The sequence below is a fragment of the Pelodiscus sinensis genome, chromosome 1 (assembly GCF_052426305.1).
Source record: "Pelodiscus sinensis isolate ZL-2025 chromosome 1, ASM5242630v1, whole genome shotgun sequence".
Lineage (NCBI taxonomy): Eukaryota > Metazoa > Chordata > Testudines > Trionychidae > Pelodiscus > Pelodiscus sinensis.
The window spans coordinates 309,554,199-309,573,784 of record NC_143052.1 but is presented as its reverse complement, the minus strand read 5'-3'; positions in this window follow the sequence as shown (position 1 = coordinate 309,573,784).

Below are 19,586 nucleotides of genomic sequence, written 5' to 3'. Positions count from 1 at the left end.
TATGGTTTCATGGGCCAGGGATACAAGAGGTAAGCCAGATCTCCCAGGATCACAATGGACATTTTCACATCCCCTATTGTATTATTGTGATCTGGTAAGAAAGTCCCTACCTGCAGCTTTCTGTACAGGTCAGGGTTTACAAAGAGTCATATGTCATGCACCTTTCCAGACCATCCTGCGCTGATGTCTGTGAATTGCCCATGGTGATTCACAAGCAACTTCTCAGTAGTGCCATCAAGAAGTATCCTTTCCTTTTGAAGTATTCTATGGCAAGGTAGGCTGGTGCTAAAATCAGAATATGTGTGCCATTTATAGCTCCCCACCTCCCACCCCACAGTTGGGCAAGCCACCACCATTTCAGGGGGACTGGGGAGGCAGTAGTCCCCCCTGAAATTGGAAACCCTGGATTTCATACTTGAGGTTTGCTTAAAGCCCATGCCCTGACTCCAGAGGCTGTTCTTAAATGCAACAGAGTTTGAGCTGCTTGCAGCTTTGTCTTTGGGGCAGGGAGTTTGCTATAAAAAGAGGGATGCAGGGTTATTAAGAATAACAAAAGGCTAAGCATTCATATAATTGAATGATTGTTATATCACCATGAAATCATTGCCAGGTACTCCACTTAAAAGATAGGAGGGGAAGGGGGAGGGGGAAAAGAGTAGGAGCCCGTGTTGTGCTTCTGGGATTTGCATTTTGGATCACTGTGTTACACTTATAAAAGTTCTTGAAAAGGAGGAGAACAGGGACTAATCCAAAGTTGACAGCAATGAGTTACAAAATGATTTCAGAAAACTGTGATTTGGCAACTCAAGAGCAAATGGAATTCAATGTTGATAAGTGCAAAGTAATGCACATGGGAAAATATAATCCTACCTATAGATGCAAAAAATGAGGGGGTCTAAAATAGCTGTTACCTCTCAAGAAAGAGAAATTGGAATCATTGTGGATAGTTTCCTGAAACATCTGTTCAATGTGCAGTGGCAGTTTAAAAACTAAAAAGCTAACCAAATATTGGGAATCATTAGGAAAGGAATACCTAATAATAAATACAATATTGCTTCTATATAAAGTCATTGTATGCCCACATCTTGAATATTGTATGCAGATCTGGTCACCCATCTAAAAATAGCTATCTAGGATTTGGAAAAGGTAAAGAAAGGGCAACAGAAATGATTAGGGGTAAGGAATAGCTTCCCTATGAATAGAGATTAACAAGGCTGGGACTTTTCAGCTTGGAAAAGAAATGACTAAATGGAATATGTTAGAGGTCTAGAAAATCATGAATGTTGTAGAACAATAGAATAAGGAAATGTTATTCATTCCTTCATTAACATAACAAGAAACTGACCCAATTTTTGGTGACTTCTGCATGATGACATTAATTTCCTTGACAAAATTTGGTAGTATAGACATACCCTCAGTTTAAATAACTTCATATGGACAGGGGTTCAAGTGTCAGAGCCCTGTGGAAGTAAGAGCGAAGGACAGGACTCCCAACTAGCAAAGTGTATGCACTTAAGGGTCTTTTGTAAAACTGGCTCAACCTGTTTCTCCCCACTGTTCAAAAAATAGAGCTAAAGAGGCTTTGTTCCAAGCCTCCTTTGTTATTTTTCAGTTGCTCAATCACAGCTGAAATCACTTGCAGCAGGACTGTGTTTCCGCCCAGGCTACACAGAGCTAAAATCATTTAAGAGACTGTCTGGCTAGGGCAGCTGGTGGGAGCAGAGAACAGGCAGCCAGTGGACAATGGGAGCAGATAGCAGGACAGCAGCAGGGAGACATGACAAGCAGCCAAGGGGGTGGGAGAAGAACTCTGCAGCTGCACCTCTGAATTCTAGGTTGCTGTTTAAGAACCTGAGGGGAAAAGGACACCACCCAACCTAGTTGGGCTGGGTCTTTTACTCATGGTTTATGCTTATTGAACTCTGTTTGTGGTGTTTTCTCAAATTAACAGCAAATTACTTCCTTCTTTTTATTAAAGTTTCTTTTCCATGCTCAGTGTTTGCGAGTGGTGAAATATTGCCTTTCAGAGGCACCCAGGGGTGATATGTAAATTTTCCTGCCTAGTCAGTGGGTCTCAAGCCAGTTCTGTGTTGATTGATGGAAAGGAACCCTTACATATTGAACCTGACCCTGGGTGCTGCTGGCTTTACCTAGCAGAAGGGTTGCACTTGGAATGTCCTAGAGAATTGATTCTTAAACTAGCATCTATGGACCCCTGGAAGCCCCCACTGAGAAACTCCTTTCCCTCCCTCCCAGCACCACCTACATGCTAGGGAATCCTAGCATTAAGGAGGTGCTGTGAGAGAGCAGTAGAGTGGGGATGTTGGCTTTACACAAGCCCTAAGAGATTTAACGATGTCAAATCTGTAGACAAATTCCAGTTCTGCAGCCTCTCTTTGTAATTGGTTAGTGAAATTCCTTTGTAAGAGAATGACTACTTTTACATCCATGAATGAGTGACCAGGCAGGTTTAAATGTTCCCCTACAGCAGTTGCCGTGTGCCTCTACATGCAGCCCGTGGGAGGCACATGGCAAGGCAATGGCAGAGCCAGAGTGAGAAAGGTCTGCACTGGGGCTTGAATATAATATAGTATATGGAGATATACCATCTCATAGAGCTGGAAGGGAGCTTGTGAGGTCACCAAGTCCAGTCCCCTGTTCTCACAGCAGGACCAAGTACCATCCCTGACAGATTCACCCCAGATCCCTAAATAGCCCCCTAAAGGATTGACTTCACAGCCCTGGGTTAAGCAGTCCAATGTGCAAACCCCTGAGCTATCCCTCTCCCCACTCAGCTGTTTGTTTTTTCCCGGACATGTCCTTGTTTTCACATGTTAAATCACCAACCAGACAGGTTTTTTAAAAGTCAAAAGATGTCTGATAAAAAGGGGATCGGGGAGGGGATGGTGGCACGTGCCTTCAATGGAACTTTTGGAGCTATGTGCCCAGACCATTCACAGTCGCTCTGTGCATGGGCCCCAGCACCTGGAGGGAAAAGCGTGTGCCTCTGATGAGACCCAGGACATTACCCTCCACCCCACTAGGTTTATGTCCCAGGCTCTGCAGGAGGGAAAGGGCAATGGGTTAGAGCAGGGGGGTTGGGGAGTATCTGGCTCTAGAGGAGGGAGAGGGCATTGGACCGGAGCAGGGGTGTGGGGGTGCCTGGCTCTGGGGGATGGATGCATTGGGTTAGAGCAGGAGGATTTGGGAGGTAACAGGTGTGACATAGTGGGGGTACCTGGCTGGTTTCTATGCTGCTGGCTCTGGGGTAACCCTCACTGGCTGCAGTTGGTACCACGGCCCAGCAAAACAGGATGAGTCATTATGCAAAGGGTGTCTCAACCTGTCTGACCAGCCATCCCCCATGGAGAGGAACAAAGGAAGGTGGATGCTACCCTGGCTGGGGGGCAGGGCTGGAGGAGAGTGAGTTTAGTTTCGGTCTGGAAAGCAGGGGAGAAGGAGCTGGGGAGGGGGCTGGGACTCCCCCATCTCAAGGGGGGCACTGAGGCCTCTTAGCCCCAGTTCCTGTAACCTGATGACATCTGTGCTGTGCTGTATGATGGAGAAGCAATAAACTACCTCCATTCTACTGGCTGGGGGAGTCTGTTCGTGCCATTTCGGGGGTGCAGGAGACGGGGAACCCCAACGCGTCGTCACAACAGGCTCTGGGGGAGGAGAGGCGCATTTGGTTAGAGCGGAAGGGCTGGAGGGTTCCTGGCTCTTGGGGGGCAGGGTGCATTGGGTTAGAGCAGGGAACTGGGTATTAAAACTTCAGGCTTCTTTCCTTTCCTGTAGGTGGGCGGTGGGTCTGTTCATTAGATTTGGGGGTTCCAGTCTCTGCTATGTGAGGACTGTGGGAGCTGGTGCTTGGTGGGACAGGCAGGGGAAAGGAGGGGATTCTGGGAAGCAGGATTCCTGGGTTCCTTTTCTAGCCATGCCACTTCTCCTGTCGGTGCCTTTACCTTCACATTGATTGTACTTATATTTCAGTAAATATTGTATTGGCAGTTTTTGTTTGATTTGTTAAAATTGTGAAGCCAAAAGAAAAAAGTAATCAATATAATGGTCTTCTGTTGATATGCGTTTTAGTAGTTAAATTCCTGGACTGTCATTAAAAGTGCTGTCATATGGGTGGAAATCGGGCAAATATTGCATTTTATCAATATCAGCAGAACTGACTTAAATGGGGCGTGCGTGTTGTGTAGTCTTCCCTTAATCTTTGTATTCATGTCCATCAGTGTGAAATAAGCTATTTGCATAAATATTTGCAAATATATGCAACCACACTTAAGTTGCCACCCTCGTCATGTGCTGTGGGTATAAATGTGGCCCTCAGGGCTTCCCAAGTTGAGTAGCCCTGCCCTACGGTTTTATGTGTGTTACCATTTCTGATGTTTGATTTGTGTCTCTTTATCATTTGTCAAAGGGTATGTCTACACTACCACCCTAGTTCAAACTAGGGTGGTTAATGTAGGCATTCGAAGTTGCAAATGAAGCCCAGGATTTAAATATCTCGGGCTTCATTTGCATCTTGCCAGGCGCCACCATTTTTAAATCCCCGTTAGTGCGGACTCCGTGCCCGCGGCTACACGCGGCACGGAGTAGGTAGTTCAAATAGGCTTTCTAATTCGAACTACCGTTACACCTCGTTCCACGAGGAGCCTAATTCGAACTACCTACTCCGTGCCGCGTGTAGCCGCGGGCACGGAGTCTGCACTAACGGGGATTTAAAAATGGCAGCGCCCGGCAAGATTCAAATGAAGCCTGGGATATTTAAATCCCAGGCTTCATTTGCAACTTCGAATGCCTACATTAACCACCCTAGTTCGAACTAGGGTGGTAGTGTAGACATACCCATAGATACTGTCCAAGTTGGCCAATATACCATTACCTTTGGCCTAAACAAAGACATTAACTGGTTGGTGCATTACAAAGCCAATTTCTCCTGCCATTAACATCTGCATTTCCACATCAAAAGCTATGTATGGGACATAGCCAGCTCACTTAATTAGCCTCATTAACACAGGTCCTACAGTTGACAGGTGTTAAAGATATAGATAGATCAATAGATAGATAGACCTTAATGTCTGTTATTTCCACTCCTATTCATGGGATGAAGTGGGTTTTGCCCATGAAAGCTCATTATTCTATATATTTTGGTTAGTCTCTAAGGTGCCCCAGGACCACTTGTTGTTTTTAAAGTTACAGACTAACATGGCTACCCCTCTGACATGTTATATAAGAAGTAAGGCCAAAACCATCCCATCCATTGGACAGTTGGGGCCATCCTGGGCCCCATACTTTGGGGGGCTGGATAGGGCTCAGGATGGCCTGGGTGATTACCAGAGATGCTGGTGCCAGCAGCAGATCTTGGGCCTGTCTTCGCACTTATAGCAGTGGCAGTGGGAGCCACAGGAAGCAGAGCAACCCAACTCCAGCCTGCTCCACTCTGCCATCTCCCAGCCAGGTCACTCCGCTTCCTTGCGGTGGCAGGAAGCAGAGCAACCTGGCCCCAGCCTGCTCGCCTCCCCTGAGTGACACATTAGTACATTTAGTTTATTTTTGAAATTATAATGTTTCTATAAGGATAGAGGAAACAATATTTTTATTTGCTTATGTGTGGCATGAATAAATACAGCTTAGCAGATCCTAGCCTGCAAATTTATGATCTTATCATGCATACAAATTGTACAACAAAGTCATGAAATGAGCTACGAATGCAATAACAAATAAGGTATTCAGAAGTTTTACACACAGAAGGGAGGTGCTGAAGATGTTCCTTGCCTGCGGCACAGTTTGATCCTGGGAGGGCCCTGGCTATAGTGCAAGTCCAGGGTGGAGCAGTGGCTGGGGCCTGTTTTTACAAGAGGGCCCACCGGGGTCAAATGCAGAGCAACAGATGCAAGTTGAGGACTGATATGAAGCCCTGGCAGTGCCCATTGTGCTGCCAGGTGTAGCCCTGACTACTCAGTGCCAGAGTCATGATTTTACCTACCCCAGGAGAGGGAAATAGCTAGTGGAAGCAGGAGTGCTTCACCGAAAGCCCAACTTGGGCCCCCTTCCTATTCCTCAGAGCTCACTGGTAGCTGCCTAGTCTGCCTGTCCCCTCAGCTGTGTCTTTTTCCTTACACTTCGATTCCTCTCAACTCCCCATTCCTCTCAGCTATGCTCATCTGCTCACCTCCCCACTCTCGTCAGCTGTGCCTTCCCCTCACACACTCCCCACAAATGTTCTCTAATCTTTTCTATCCATGTGCAGATTTTTTCCATCCATATGGCAAACACATTTTTATGTAATGTGCACCACCAGTGGAAACAAAAAAACTAGCAGTGGGCTCTCTGCTGATCTGCTAGGCAGCATTTGAATCTTCCCTGAGCAGCCACACAAGCACACAGCTTACAGGGAACACTGCTACCAACCCCGTTTAGTTCCCCTCACGCTGTTTGCTTTTCCTCAGTGGGATGTTGGACACAGGCTAGGCATGTGATACAGAGGCAGCAGTGTGAGTGGCAGGGGGCTTCTCAGCAGAGGAGCTAGAGTGCACAGGCTGCTGGCCCCACCCCTCGGGACTATAGAATAGTCAAGTAACCGATAAGAATTCATGAGGTTAATCAATTAACTGATATTTAACATCCCTAGTTCAAAAGCATTTATTGCTTACACCACCTATCAGCAAGGGATCATTCTTCCAGTTTAGATCATACACCCTAAGCACAGCAGAAATTCTAGTTTCAGAGAAAACAAACTATTGTGTTTAACACAATGTGCATTACTGCATACTTTGCCCAAAACCAGAGCCAAAATGTATTTAAATATACGACAAATGTATTGTGAACTCTGCTTGCTTACATTCAGTTCAAGAACCAACAGAAGTTTCCTGTTGTGGAGCAGAAAGGGAAGGCTTTATGTGGTAGCAAGCAACCTCTTGTAATTGTTTACAGTATAACTAAGTGTATATTCTCATGTACAGAAAAGCCTCAGAGTTATGAATACCAGTGCTATAAACTGACCCAGTTAATCACACACTTTATTTGGAACCAGAAGTACACAATAAGGCAGCAACAGACAAAAAAGACAACAACAACAAAATAACACCCTCCCAAAAGTACAGTACAATGCTGTATTAAACATAAACTCTTTTTAAAAAGGGAAAGCCATATTTTTTCTGCATAATAAAGTTTCAAAGCCACATTCAGTCAATCTTCAGGTGTTTTGAAAGAACAATCATAACATTTTGTTCAGAGTTATGAACAACTTCCATTCCCGAGGTTTTCATAATGCTGAGGTTCTACTGCATTAGACTACATGGGACATTGACTGCCCTGGGCCAGTTCTATATTAAGGGGGAAAGTTGACCTAAGATACAGAACTTTAACTATGTAAATAATGTAGCTGGAATCGACATACCTTAGATTGAATTTTCACAGCATCCCCAATGTGGGAGTTGCATGAAAACTCTCCCTTTGGCTTCCCTTCTTTGACCTGGTGGAGTACTGCAGTTGATGGGGTGTGATTAGTGGGTTCTTATTAGACCCATTAAATTAAATCCTGAGAGATCAATCTTCACATCAACAATCTCCTGATAAGTGGAGACAAGTCTTAGTAACGCTAGTTTTCTCCCTTCCATGCCATATTATACCTAGGAACTGTGCTTACCTTGACATTCTAAATGAGGGCTTATCTGCTGACTGAGATTTCTTTTTATCCCAAAATGTTTCTCTGGGTTTTCATATGTAATAAAAACAACTGAAAAGTTTTAGCTACAATAAGACTGAGTTGTGATTATTTTGTTTATTCCAGTTGTTATTGGAATTACAAATGATTCATGCTCAGCCACTTTAAAGTTCATAGCGTGATAAGCTCATTGAGCTATCTATTAGAAATGGCCGGGCTTTGGTAAAATGACAGCTGTTTGAGCATATATAGAGAGAAAAATGAAATCTCCCACAGAAGAGATTCTGCTGGGTCCTATTGCAAGTAGGGCTTCACATTAATTTAAGATGAAAGAAAAAATTCTGTCCTCTGATATATGCACATTCAACTCCAACTGACTTTAATTGGGTTTGAGCACATGTATTTTACAGCAGAATTGGACTCTATTCCTGCTACTTTTATAATTTTCATGGGTATATTGAAATGACAAAAAGTGGCCATGACCTGGTTCTTTATCAGTTGGATCCCTTTAATTTTCAGATCAGTTTGTAACTTCTTTTGTTTTGCCTTTAAACTGGAAACTACACACTTTAAATAAACTTCATAGGCATGGTGGAGAAGCCACTCAAGAAAAGGGGGAAACTGAATGAAGATCAGTGTGTTCTGCTTTCCCACTGAGTGCAGTTTGTTCAAGTATGGCTGACACAGAAGATTCCCAACCTAATTCACTTTTACCAATTTTAAAGCAACAAAAAATTGTTTATATAAAGGAAAATTGAAATGGACTAATTCACACCAGAAGGTCATAAACTAGGCAAATATAACTTAGATGGGACTACTCTAAGGTGGTTGCATAACTGGTTGGATAACCATTCTCAGAGAGTAGTTATTAATGGTTCACAATCCTGCTGGAAGGGCATAACAAGTGGGGTTCTGCAGGGATCTGTTTTAGGACCAGTTCTGTTCAGTATCTTCATCAATGATGTAGATATTGGCATAGAGAGTACGCTTATTAAGTTTGCAAATGATACAAAGCTGGGAGAGGTTGCAACTGGTTTGGAGGATAGGATCATAATTCTAAATGATCTGGACAAACTGGAGAAATGGTCTGAAGTAAATAGGATGAACTTTAGTCAGGACAAATGCAAAGTACCCCACTTAGGAAGGAACAATCAGTTTCTCACATACAGAATGGGAAGTGACTGTCTAGGAAGGAGTACTGCACAAAAGGATCTAGGGGTCATAGTGGACCACAAGCTAAAGATGAGTGAACAGTGTGATGTTGTTGCAAAAAAAGCAAACATGATTCTGGGATGCATTAACAGGAGTGTTGTGAGCAAGACACGAGACGTCATTCTTCCGCTCTACTCTGCGCTGATTAGGAGTACCCTCAAATGGAGTATTGTGTCCAGTTCTGGGCACCACATTTCAAGAAAGATGTGAAGAATTGGAGACGGTCTGGAGAAGAGCAACAAGAATGATTAAAGGTCTAAAGAACATGACCTATGAAGGAAGACTGAAAGAATTGAGCTTGTTTAGTTTGGAAAAGGGAAGACTGAGAGAGGACAGGATAGCAGTTTTCAAGTATCTAAAAGGGTGTCACAAGGAGGAGGGAGGAAAATTGTTCTTCTTGGCCTCTGAGGATAGGACAAGAAGCAATGGGCTTAAACTGCAGCAAGGGAGGTTTAGGTTGGACTTTAAGAAAAACTTCCTAACTGTCAGGGTGGTTAAACACTGGAATAAGTTGCCTAGGGAGATTGTGGAATCTCCATATTTGAAGATATTTAAGAGTAGGTTAGACAGACATCTATCAGGGATGGTCTAGAAGGTACTGGGTCCTGCTGTGAGGTCAGGGGACTGGACTCGATGAGCTCTCAAGGTCCCTTTTAATTCTAGTGTTCTATGATCTTATGATAATTAAATAAAAAGGTGTAATGCTAGAGTCTATACACTTAGCCAAGAAAAATATGTGTTTGCAAAAGGAAACATTAGAAATGTTACTGAAAGAAGAAAATTAAGGACATCATCCCATCCAGTACATGGCATGAATGGGATGAATGGAGAAGAAAATCCACTAGTATGGCACCACAATTGTCAGAGGAAGGAGAGAGGCAACATGGTATTGTGCTCTTCTTCTTCAGAGACTGGATAATTCTATTCACTTCAGCTATGGAGCTGCGCCCCCTGCTTGCTATGCTCGCTAATCCTCCTCCCGCCTACCCAGAGGACTGGGGAAGGGGAATGGAGAAGATCACATGGCTCCCGTCCCCCCTGGAGTACCAGGGATGGGGAGGCTGTGGGGCTCTTGCTCCGCCCCCCACCAAGCAGCTAATTTACCTATATGGTGGGGCTGGTCCTAGGCAGGAAAGGACCTCAAGAGGTCATTCAGTCCATGCCCCTGTGTAGATACAAGAATAAGTATAGCTAGACCATCTCTGACCTTTTCTTAAAGAACACCAGTGAGGGAGGTGTCCACAATTTTTCTAGCTCGTATATTCCAGAGCCTAACTATCCTTCTAGTTAGAAAGTATCTTCTAATATCTAAATTAAATCTCATTTGTTGCAAACTATGCAAATTATTTTGTCCTACCCTTAGTGGAGATGGACAACAACTAATCACTATCTTCTTTATAATGACCTTTTACAAGCTTGAAGACTTATGTCCCACCTCAGTCTTCTCTTTGCTCCACTAAAAATGCCTAGTTCTTTCAACTTTTCCTCACAGACCAAGGGTTTAGTGGCTAAACCCTTTTCCCACAGGACAGCCCGAGTAACTAGGCCTAGACTTGAGTCAGCTAGCGGGTAATAAACCTGTACTATAGTGGCATGGGTATGAAACAAAACTAAATAATTTTACATTTATCTGGAGATGCAATGTAATGGGACATCATATAGATATCACTCAGAGAACTGCTAGGTGTAGACTGATGAATGTTCATGTCAATCTGGATGGAGAAAAAAGCTGGACCACTCCAGCTGATATAAAGAAAAGGAACTTAGTGCCCACATGGGTGTCTGGTATCATAGGCAGGAAGGTGTTGCCTTCCCAAATGGCCAGACTGGCCCTGCCCCACCCCCTGCCTCCAGAGCACCCGCTCTAGAGATTCTGGGGGCAGAGTGTTATTGCCCCTGAGTGCTGCCCTCCTTGTGCTCCTTGCTGGGGATTCTGGAGCTGCGTGCCCTCTGCCCTCCCCATGTGCTGGGACCAGGGAGGCTGGGACCACATGCTTTTCTCCCTCCCCATGCTCCAAGGTGGCTGGGGCTGTGTGCCTTCTGCCCTCCCTGTGCTCTGGGGCTGAGGAACGCTCTGACCCACCTCCCCATCATGGGGAGAGGTGGCTTGGGTCTATGGGGGGCAGGGCCTCAGCTGAAGGGGCAGAGTTGGGGCTAGGGCTGGGGTCTTGCCATCCCCAGCCCTGCCTTCACCGACAGCCCATGAGTGCCCAGATCACATATGATCAAAACCAACAGTGAAGAGCCCAACAGAAACTGTTGACGTCTGTAGTTTGTTCCTCAGCAGAAGTGCTCGCCATGCCAAATGCTTCAGATGGTGGAAGGGGAACAAGAAGAAGGGAACTCAGAGATTCAGAAATGACCACAGCCAGTCATGTAATTGCCAGATGACCAAGTTATGTGTTTGAGTCAGGTAATTAGTAAAACAGATCAATTAAGAGACATTTAATAGACTGATGTATACTGAACATCAAAGATAGTACTATAGCTTTACATTTTGTAATTGGTAGGAAATGGAAAACTTACAGGGAGAAATGTAATGGAAATCTGAACTACATTATAGTATTCAGCCTCTAGGTGGAGCTCTGCAAAATATTTAAGCTAACCTTCCTGATACCTGTCCAAGCATTATGGATCTTACCATGACTATATCTGGTGTATATCTTTCTGAGACATGAGCTCAGTATTGAATCTATATCTGATACAACCTTGACCAGCTAGTAGCAGCCTGGCAACCCACCCTGTGCAGGAAGCATGCAATATGAATGTTCTAAAATGAAAATCTCAGAAGAGAGTCATATACTGAACTAGGAGATTAAGATCATTCTTGTTGTTCCTGTATAGAATAGTTATATGTAACATGCAATCAGCAAGTGCAATTTTGCTTTGAAAGAGAGACTGTAATCAGAGCACGTTTAAAATCAACAGAACTTCTTCCTGTATTTATTCAGTCATAACAGCTTGCTCTAGTGACAAAAATAAGCTTGCAATGCTTTTTAATTCCAATTAGTTCTGCAGAACCAATACATAAGAAAGCGAGGGAGCTGATTCTGCATCAGTAGCAGAATTGTTTATAAAGTTCCAGTAAGCTTAATTTATGCGACCCGAATGACGATAACGAGGCTGCACAGATGTTGCTGTAACCATAATGGGAAGACAATAATGGTGCACAAGTGTAACTGGAAGCACTTAGGTTTGCGGATACATTTTTTCGGCACTGGTGATGATATGGGAGACCTGATGGACTCTCAGATCTCAGGTTTAATTTGCAGGACCAGCAGTTAGAAAAAACAATCAGTTTATTAGGACACTGAGCACCACTGATATGGAAGTCATTGGGAAACCTGGAACCCCACAATGCTCTTTTTACAACCCCACTTTTCAGACTAGAATAGCACTAAGTAAAAAATACAATTCAGAAATTCTCTGTGGGGCACAGAGTAGAAGAGAGGGTCCTTTTATTTTAGCTAGGCCTGAGTAAATTGTGTAAAGGTGAGCAATTTGAAGATAGAAATGAGGTGGCTTGATTGTATAACTTCATACACTCTGTGATTTATAATGTAATACCCCAGTTTGAACTTCTCAGTAGTCTCTGCCATATTTTGATTAGCTAGCAGCCTACTTTTGTGCACTCTTCTCCTGCCATTCTCTTTAATGAGAATGAATGCTTTAAGGTTTACAGCAGAACTGGCCTCTTCTTGCCTGACTCTATTCCATTTGTGGGTCAAACATTTAAGAAAAATGATCTAATTAACGCAAAGAAAGGGGAAGGGCTGTTTAAGGAAGCACTATAAAAGTTTCCATTTAAGATAATGCAGTCCAAACCTTTTTAGATTAAAGCAGTGTTTTTTAAACTTTTTAAGACAGAGAAACACCAATCATTTTTTTTTTAATGAGGAACACCAAGAATTTTTTGTTGAGCAAAAAAGAGGCCAGGGAAAAAAATAGAGTTGGGGGGAATCTTATTGACCAAAAAAAAAAAAAAAAAAAAAAGGTTGCAGGCCCCTTTAAGGGTGGCCATTTTGAACTCTGTTGTTCTCCGCGGCACACCTCCGACTACCTCACGGCAAACCAGTGTGCCACAGAACACAATTTAAGAAACACTGGATTAAAGTATCTGACTTTGAGAAGCCCTAAAAAGCAGTGTAGGTTTGTAATGATGTTTTTAAAAGTAAGTAATAGTTTATTAATTCCATTTTTTCCTGCAACTTATCACTTCATTTTCCTTTATTTATAGCACATAGATTTTTAATGCAAATGCTGCAGAATTTAAAGTCAGATCATGAACATTTAACTTGCAATTTAAAAAAGTTCACGAGTTTGTACAGGCAATAACATGGATTACTGGGTAGAGCATTGCATGCAGTCAGATTGTCATGTGGCCAACCCCCATGCTTTATGAAAATTATCTTAGGAATATGAATGTGCATAACTTAAAGACACTTTAGGCAAAATGTATCATGTGACGTCATTTTGAAGTTATAATCTGCTGGATGTGCATATTCTGTTTCTATACAGGTATGCTTCTTGTATGTGAAGTTAGAAATATGAAGTGTAAACCTGCTTATTAATCTGGAATTTCTAGTGAGAGCCATTAGGGGTATTTAAGATCTCAATGGCCTGGGCACAAAGCAGCAGTTTGTAAATGGCTTTGTTTTTCCTGTGAGCCCAAACTGTGGGTGGGCCTGCAAAAACATGTGACCATGCTACCTCATGCTGCAACCCATTTTGGATCTTGTACATTTCCACTGAAAGTGAGAAATGCTTGAATGGAACACAAAGAATTCCCATGTTGGGAAAAGGGGATATAAAGGTGAGAAACCAAACAACAGAGGTGTGGCCAGATACCATAAGACACACACACACACCCCTTAGCATCAAAGATGCCTACTGGAAACATCTAAGGCTGAACAGGGGCTACCTACTTTGTGGAAAAAAAAATAGAACTACTGTTAGGGCAAGAATTTGCATATAACAAGTTTCTTAATGTATTAGGCTTAGCTGGCATGTTTTGTTTTATTTAATTAATTAATTAATTAATTTGCTTAGTAATTTACCATCGCTTGCAACTACTTAAATCCTACTTTTTATACTTTTAATAAAAACACTGTTTATTATTAAGACCACTGTAAGTAATTGTTAGCTGGGGTGGAGGAGCCATAGCTGTGCATATCTCCCTTTCATTGCTAAAGGGGGCAAACATCTTTATGATCTTTCTCTGTGTAAAACATTTATACAGAGTAAGACAAATTTATATGGGGTTTTGGTCCTTTTGGGGTTTGTGTTACTTGTATCAAGGCCCTGTAGCTGAGCCCTCTCAGTACTGAGCAGGTTCAGCGTCTGTGTTGCTCTGCTGGGGGCCTGTTACCTCAACTCTGTGCCTTGGCTGGGGGAAACCAGAGCTTCTGGCCCAGTAGGACAGGTTGATGGGGTGCTCCAGAGGGCAGGTAGTCAGGTTCAGTGGGATGTTCAACACACCAGGTGACAGCCCCAACGAGTCCTATGATCCAACCCATCACACAGATGACCAGATTTTCTTGCCAGTCCTGCACTAACCTGCTGTAACAAAAAACAGGACTATGTAGCACTCTAAAGACTAACAAGATGGTTTATTAAAGTGCTACATAGTCCTGTTTTTTGTTTCAGCTAGACCAGACCAACACGGCTACATTTCTATTACTAGCCTGCTGTGTGACGTTGGCCAAGTTACTTCATCTCTCTGTGCCTCAGCGTCTGCATCTGGAAAATGAAAATGGAACTTCTCCTTCTTTGAGAAGTGCTTGGAGAACAAGGATGAAAAGCACTGTAATAAGAGCTAATGAATAAATCACAGCAGGACCCCAAAATGAACTGATTGTCAGTGTTACTACAATATACTGCTGGGGACCAAAGTACCTTGTACCATGTGCCATTGGTGCTATTCCACATGGTCTCACAAACATATCTACCATCAACCACAGCCACTCCTGGGATTGGGGGAAGCCATTATTTGCCTCACCCCAGTCAAATGTGTGGTTCCCCAGAACTGGTTATGTGCATGGGCAGGGTGGGGAAGTGGGAGAACAAACTTGCCCAGTTACAACCAAAGGCAGTTCTGACTGAAGTGAGAGCAAATTCTATTTTGATATGCATTGCTTTTAATTACTGATGTAAAATTAGTTCAGATCAGACAGTATGAATGAGCTTGGTCTCTTTTTGATTTCAGTGGGAGTACTATGTGGTAAGGACTCACTCAATGTGCAAATGGAACCCCATGGATCTGATCTTGTTCAAGTAAAAGGCAAAATTACTGGTCTCAGTGGCTTAGGAGTAGACCTGTAGAGCTGAGTGCCTCACCCAACTCTCACTGAAGTCAATCGGAGACCCACATCCTGGAAGGAGTTGAGCACAATACCTCACACTTAAATCAATGACATTTGCAGTGCTCAGCACCTCCAATATTTGACCCTAATTTCTTGTACCATTTCTTAGGGACAGAGAGGAATTAATGTACCCTGTACTTAGCACTGACAATAGCAGTGTCAGTAAGAATCAGGGGTAACTTCAATGAATCAGTGGAATTACTATAGCATGACACTGAAACAAGGGAGTGGAGATTCAGTACCACTATCTCTAAGAACTAGTTTCAGAGGCCTATCATAATTAGAGTTACATAAAAAAATCCAGGTCAGGAACAGTTTAATCATAAAAACATTATTGGAATGGTTGACAAGCTATATTGCAAAGGATTAGCTGGTTAAGTGATCAAGGTGAATAAGAAAAAAATAATAATGTTCATTTGCCTACCTTCCTAGTGATCAAATCAACCACAAGGTTTTGAAGAGTGTAAAATTGTTTACACTGAGATCATGAGGGCAAAATACAAAGCCAATCAGAGCTATTTTACAGTGTCTGTGTGGTTTGGTTTTTTTCCCACATCTTCATGCTCCCCCCCATGGAGCAGAATGGTTTTCACATGTTTATACTACATTTTTTCATCAGCACGCCTATTTAAAATGATCTTTTGCATGTGAAGTTAGAGCGACTAGGACTGCGCAAAATAATACAGTTTCAGTTAGGGTTACCAGGTGGCTTAAAAAAAATAGCAGACACACTTGATCTCAGATGGGGGGGACTGGCCGGGAGAGGAGCGGGGCTGGCCAGGAGGATGTGTACGTGTGTGGGGGAAACTGGTTGGCAGAAAGCAGGGCTGGCGGCGGGGGTCGGGGGCAGCAGGGCTGGCCAGAGGAGATTGGGGGGGGGGATCGGGAGCAGTGGAGCTGGCCCGGGAAGATCGGGGAGCGAATGGCCGGCAGGAAGCAGGTTTGGCCAGGAGGGGATCAGGGGAGTGGAGATGGCCAGGGGAGATCGGGAGGAGGGGGTGGGGAGAGAACCGGCCGGTGGGGAAAGCAGGGCTGGTCAGCTGGCCGGGGGAGATCGCGTGGTGGGGGGGACCGGAGACTGGCCGATGGGAAGCGGGACTGGCCAGGGGCAGCAGGGCTGGCTGGGGGAGATCAAGGGGTGGAGAGGAGGGAGACTGGCCGGTGGGGAGTGGGACTGACCCGGGTGCACACAGATCCCGGGGTGCTGCCCATCCCGCGCACGGTCCTGGCGAAGCATGAGCGAGTCCGGCCCCGGGGATTCCCTCCCACTCAGGCCCCGCCCCACCCTTTGTGTAGTTGCGTACTGCTTGGCTGGTAGACACACTCACGCAGCATGAGTGTGTCTACCAGCCAGGCAGTTCGCAACTACTGACTGATACTCCTACTAATAATAAAATGTACCTAATTAGAAAATACCATTTTATGTGTCCGGTATTTTCTTATTTTTTTCCTGGACAGAACCCTCAAATACCGGACTGTCCAGTTCAAAACCGAACACCTGGCAACCCTAGTTTCAGTTACAGGTCTATGGTATTTTCAATGCAGCATCAGTTCACAGCTGTCCACAGCAAGAGTAATGCTCATTTTCTAACTTGTTTTACGTTTACTCCCATTCAACATTGTATTGAAATGGCTCACTTTGCACCACTGAGAATGTAAACTCATATGGGGAAAGGCCTCTTTCTGTGTATTTACCCAGCACTTAGTACAAGGCTTCCATCTTGACTGGGGCCTCTGTTACTGTAAAGCAAACGAGTAATTAAAGTACCAGGGGTTAGAACATTGACAGCTCTGAAGCAGCTTTGTTCTGGGGTGATAGTGCAAAGCAGCCTTAAAGGCAACATCATTGGCCAGGATTCCCTCCATGCAGAGGAATATTCAGTTTGTGTAGTGCGATTGAAAGAGCGGTACTGCAGAGGTACCAGTAGCGTGCCAGGTGTCTCAGGACTTGGAAGCAAGTACTGAAAGCCTTTGTAGGTGCTAGCCCTGGTGGGTCCCACTCAAAAGGATATTTGACTAGGGCTGGCAAAGGAGGGAAAGTTGCAGATATCCTCAGTGTAAAGGTCTAAACAGATTCAGTTTGAGGTGACCAATAGCATCCCACATAGGCCTAGTCCCAGCTGCATGTTCGACAGTCACACCCTGCCTCCCACACTGGTTTCCACCCTGGTTTCAACTGCATCCTACTCTATTCATGAGTTTCTCTCGGCATCTGTCTTCCTGCTAGCCCTGTTGCTTCCTAAATGTGCCCAGTCACTTCCAAGTTCATGGTCTTTTCATTGAGCTTCTTCCCCTTTATCTTACCTGGTTAAGAGGAAGGGGATGTGCAGTGTGTGGGGGGGGGGGCATGAGGGAGCAGGAGGCGGTTATTAAAAATCATAGTCTGCATGCTAGTAGGTCCATCGTAGTAAGTCCACCTTAGTGGGTCCGGAACCTGGTCTGAGGAAAGGTGCCTTAGCGTTGGTGAGCTACGCCTACCAGAATGAGCAGCTGAACATAAAGTAGAGTAGCCCCAAGTCTGTGTCCTTTGCTCCAGACCAACAGTCAGACTGTCACAAAGGTCTGCACCTGTACCTCTCCTGAATTACATTGAACTTGGATGCAGTCCAGGACCTCACTGCAGATTTACAGAGAAAATAAGATTATATAAACATATGCAACACTGCCAAATTGAATTTGGCAGATTTCTGAAAGATAATCCTGTGTAGATTCTTGAAGAAAATCTAAATTGAGATTCATGTTTTCCACTCCCAGAAATTCTTGTAAGTGTGAGTCTTCTTCAGATTATGCCAATTTATCCTTCTTGAAAACATGCATATTGCAGATGTACAGTGCAGCAGATAGTTTCTTTCCACACTCAGAAGAATTCTGTTTACATTGAATAATAATAATAATTTAAAAAATGTGGAGTGTAGTGGGGACATTCCCATATGTTAACTATCATTCTAAACTCAACCCTGTAAAAAATCACAGAAGAAAAATATTTGGAAGGGGAGCAAATGTTGACTTTACTCACATATTTTCATCCCACAGAAATTAGTCACCATGGAGACTCCTGTTTTCAAGGATGACTCACAAGCATTGCTGGTGGGGAATATGCAATGGAAGCAGAATATCACGTGGAATTCAGATTAAAATATTTTAAAAATGGGTGTCTGAGGAACACAGAGAAAGAAAACTGTACAAGTCTTGTATTAGGATACATTCATTTATGAAGAGCTTTTATTTTCTGATGTAAGATCAATGACATTTTCATTTCTAAATCAGACTGTGGCTTTTAAGAGACACTGATACAGCACTGTAACTAAAGCTTTTGTGCCTTCAGTTGGCTGAATCTCAATACCCTTAAGTATAGCTCCAAAACGTTTTATGAAGCTGGAGCAGCATGCCTTGATTCTCAGGCAGTCAGACAACTGAAACCTTTGAGACTAAAAAAAGAGTCCAATAAAATTGTGGAGACAACACAAATTACATGTGTAAATTTCAATCTGAAGAAAACCAAAGTGCACGTGGTACTGAGCCAACAGCAAAGAAACACAAGTATGTGCTCTGTATATATAAGAATGGGCTTAAGTGTGAAAATTGCTCCACTGACATCACAGGAGACTGTGGTCCTCTCTCCAAACTGACACACCATAGACAGATGCTATCAGTGACTGGGACATGGGCTCTCACATCCTATGGTTAGAGCATGACTCGGGCATCAGACTCAGATATCAGAGACAAGAGTTAGAGTCAAAGGTCAGGACCAGGTTATCTGAAGTGAGGCAAGACAGAGGCCAAGCTGGGTACAAGCAAGCACAGCTGCTATCACAGTCAAGAAGGAATACTTCAAGCAGCCACTGAAATGCTGCTGCTGCTGCTACTGCTGGACTTAAGGGCCATTCTGCTGACTTGCCAAGCAGCCAGGCAAGGAGGCCATTAGGCAGAAAAGGCATTTAGAACAGGCTCATTTCAAGCTGTGACACCTCTTTTTAAAAATAGTTTGATGATGGTGATTGATGATGATTCTACAGGCCATCTGCCAGGGGCACCATTTCAGATTTTGGGAGGGGGAGGTGACCTGTGCATGCCGTGATGGGGTGGAGGGGAGAGCGAGAGAATGGGGAGGCAGACTGAGTACAGCGGCTTCAGCAGTGTTACTGAGCATTCTCAGTACGAGTCAAGAAGCAAATCAAGTCAAGTAGGGATGTAAGCGTGTAGCCACATAGTAGTTTGGGTTACCGGTAAACTCATGCTTATCAGTCACCCATCTTCTCAGCTATACGCTTACATCCCTACTTTATATAGAGGCAATATGATATTTTGTCTTATTATCTATTCATTTCCTAATGATT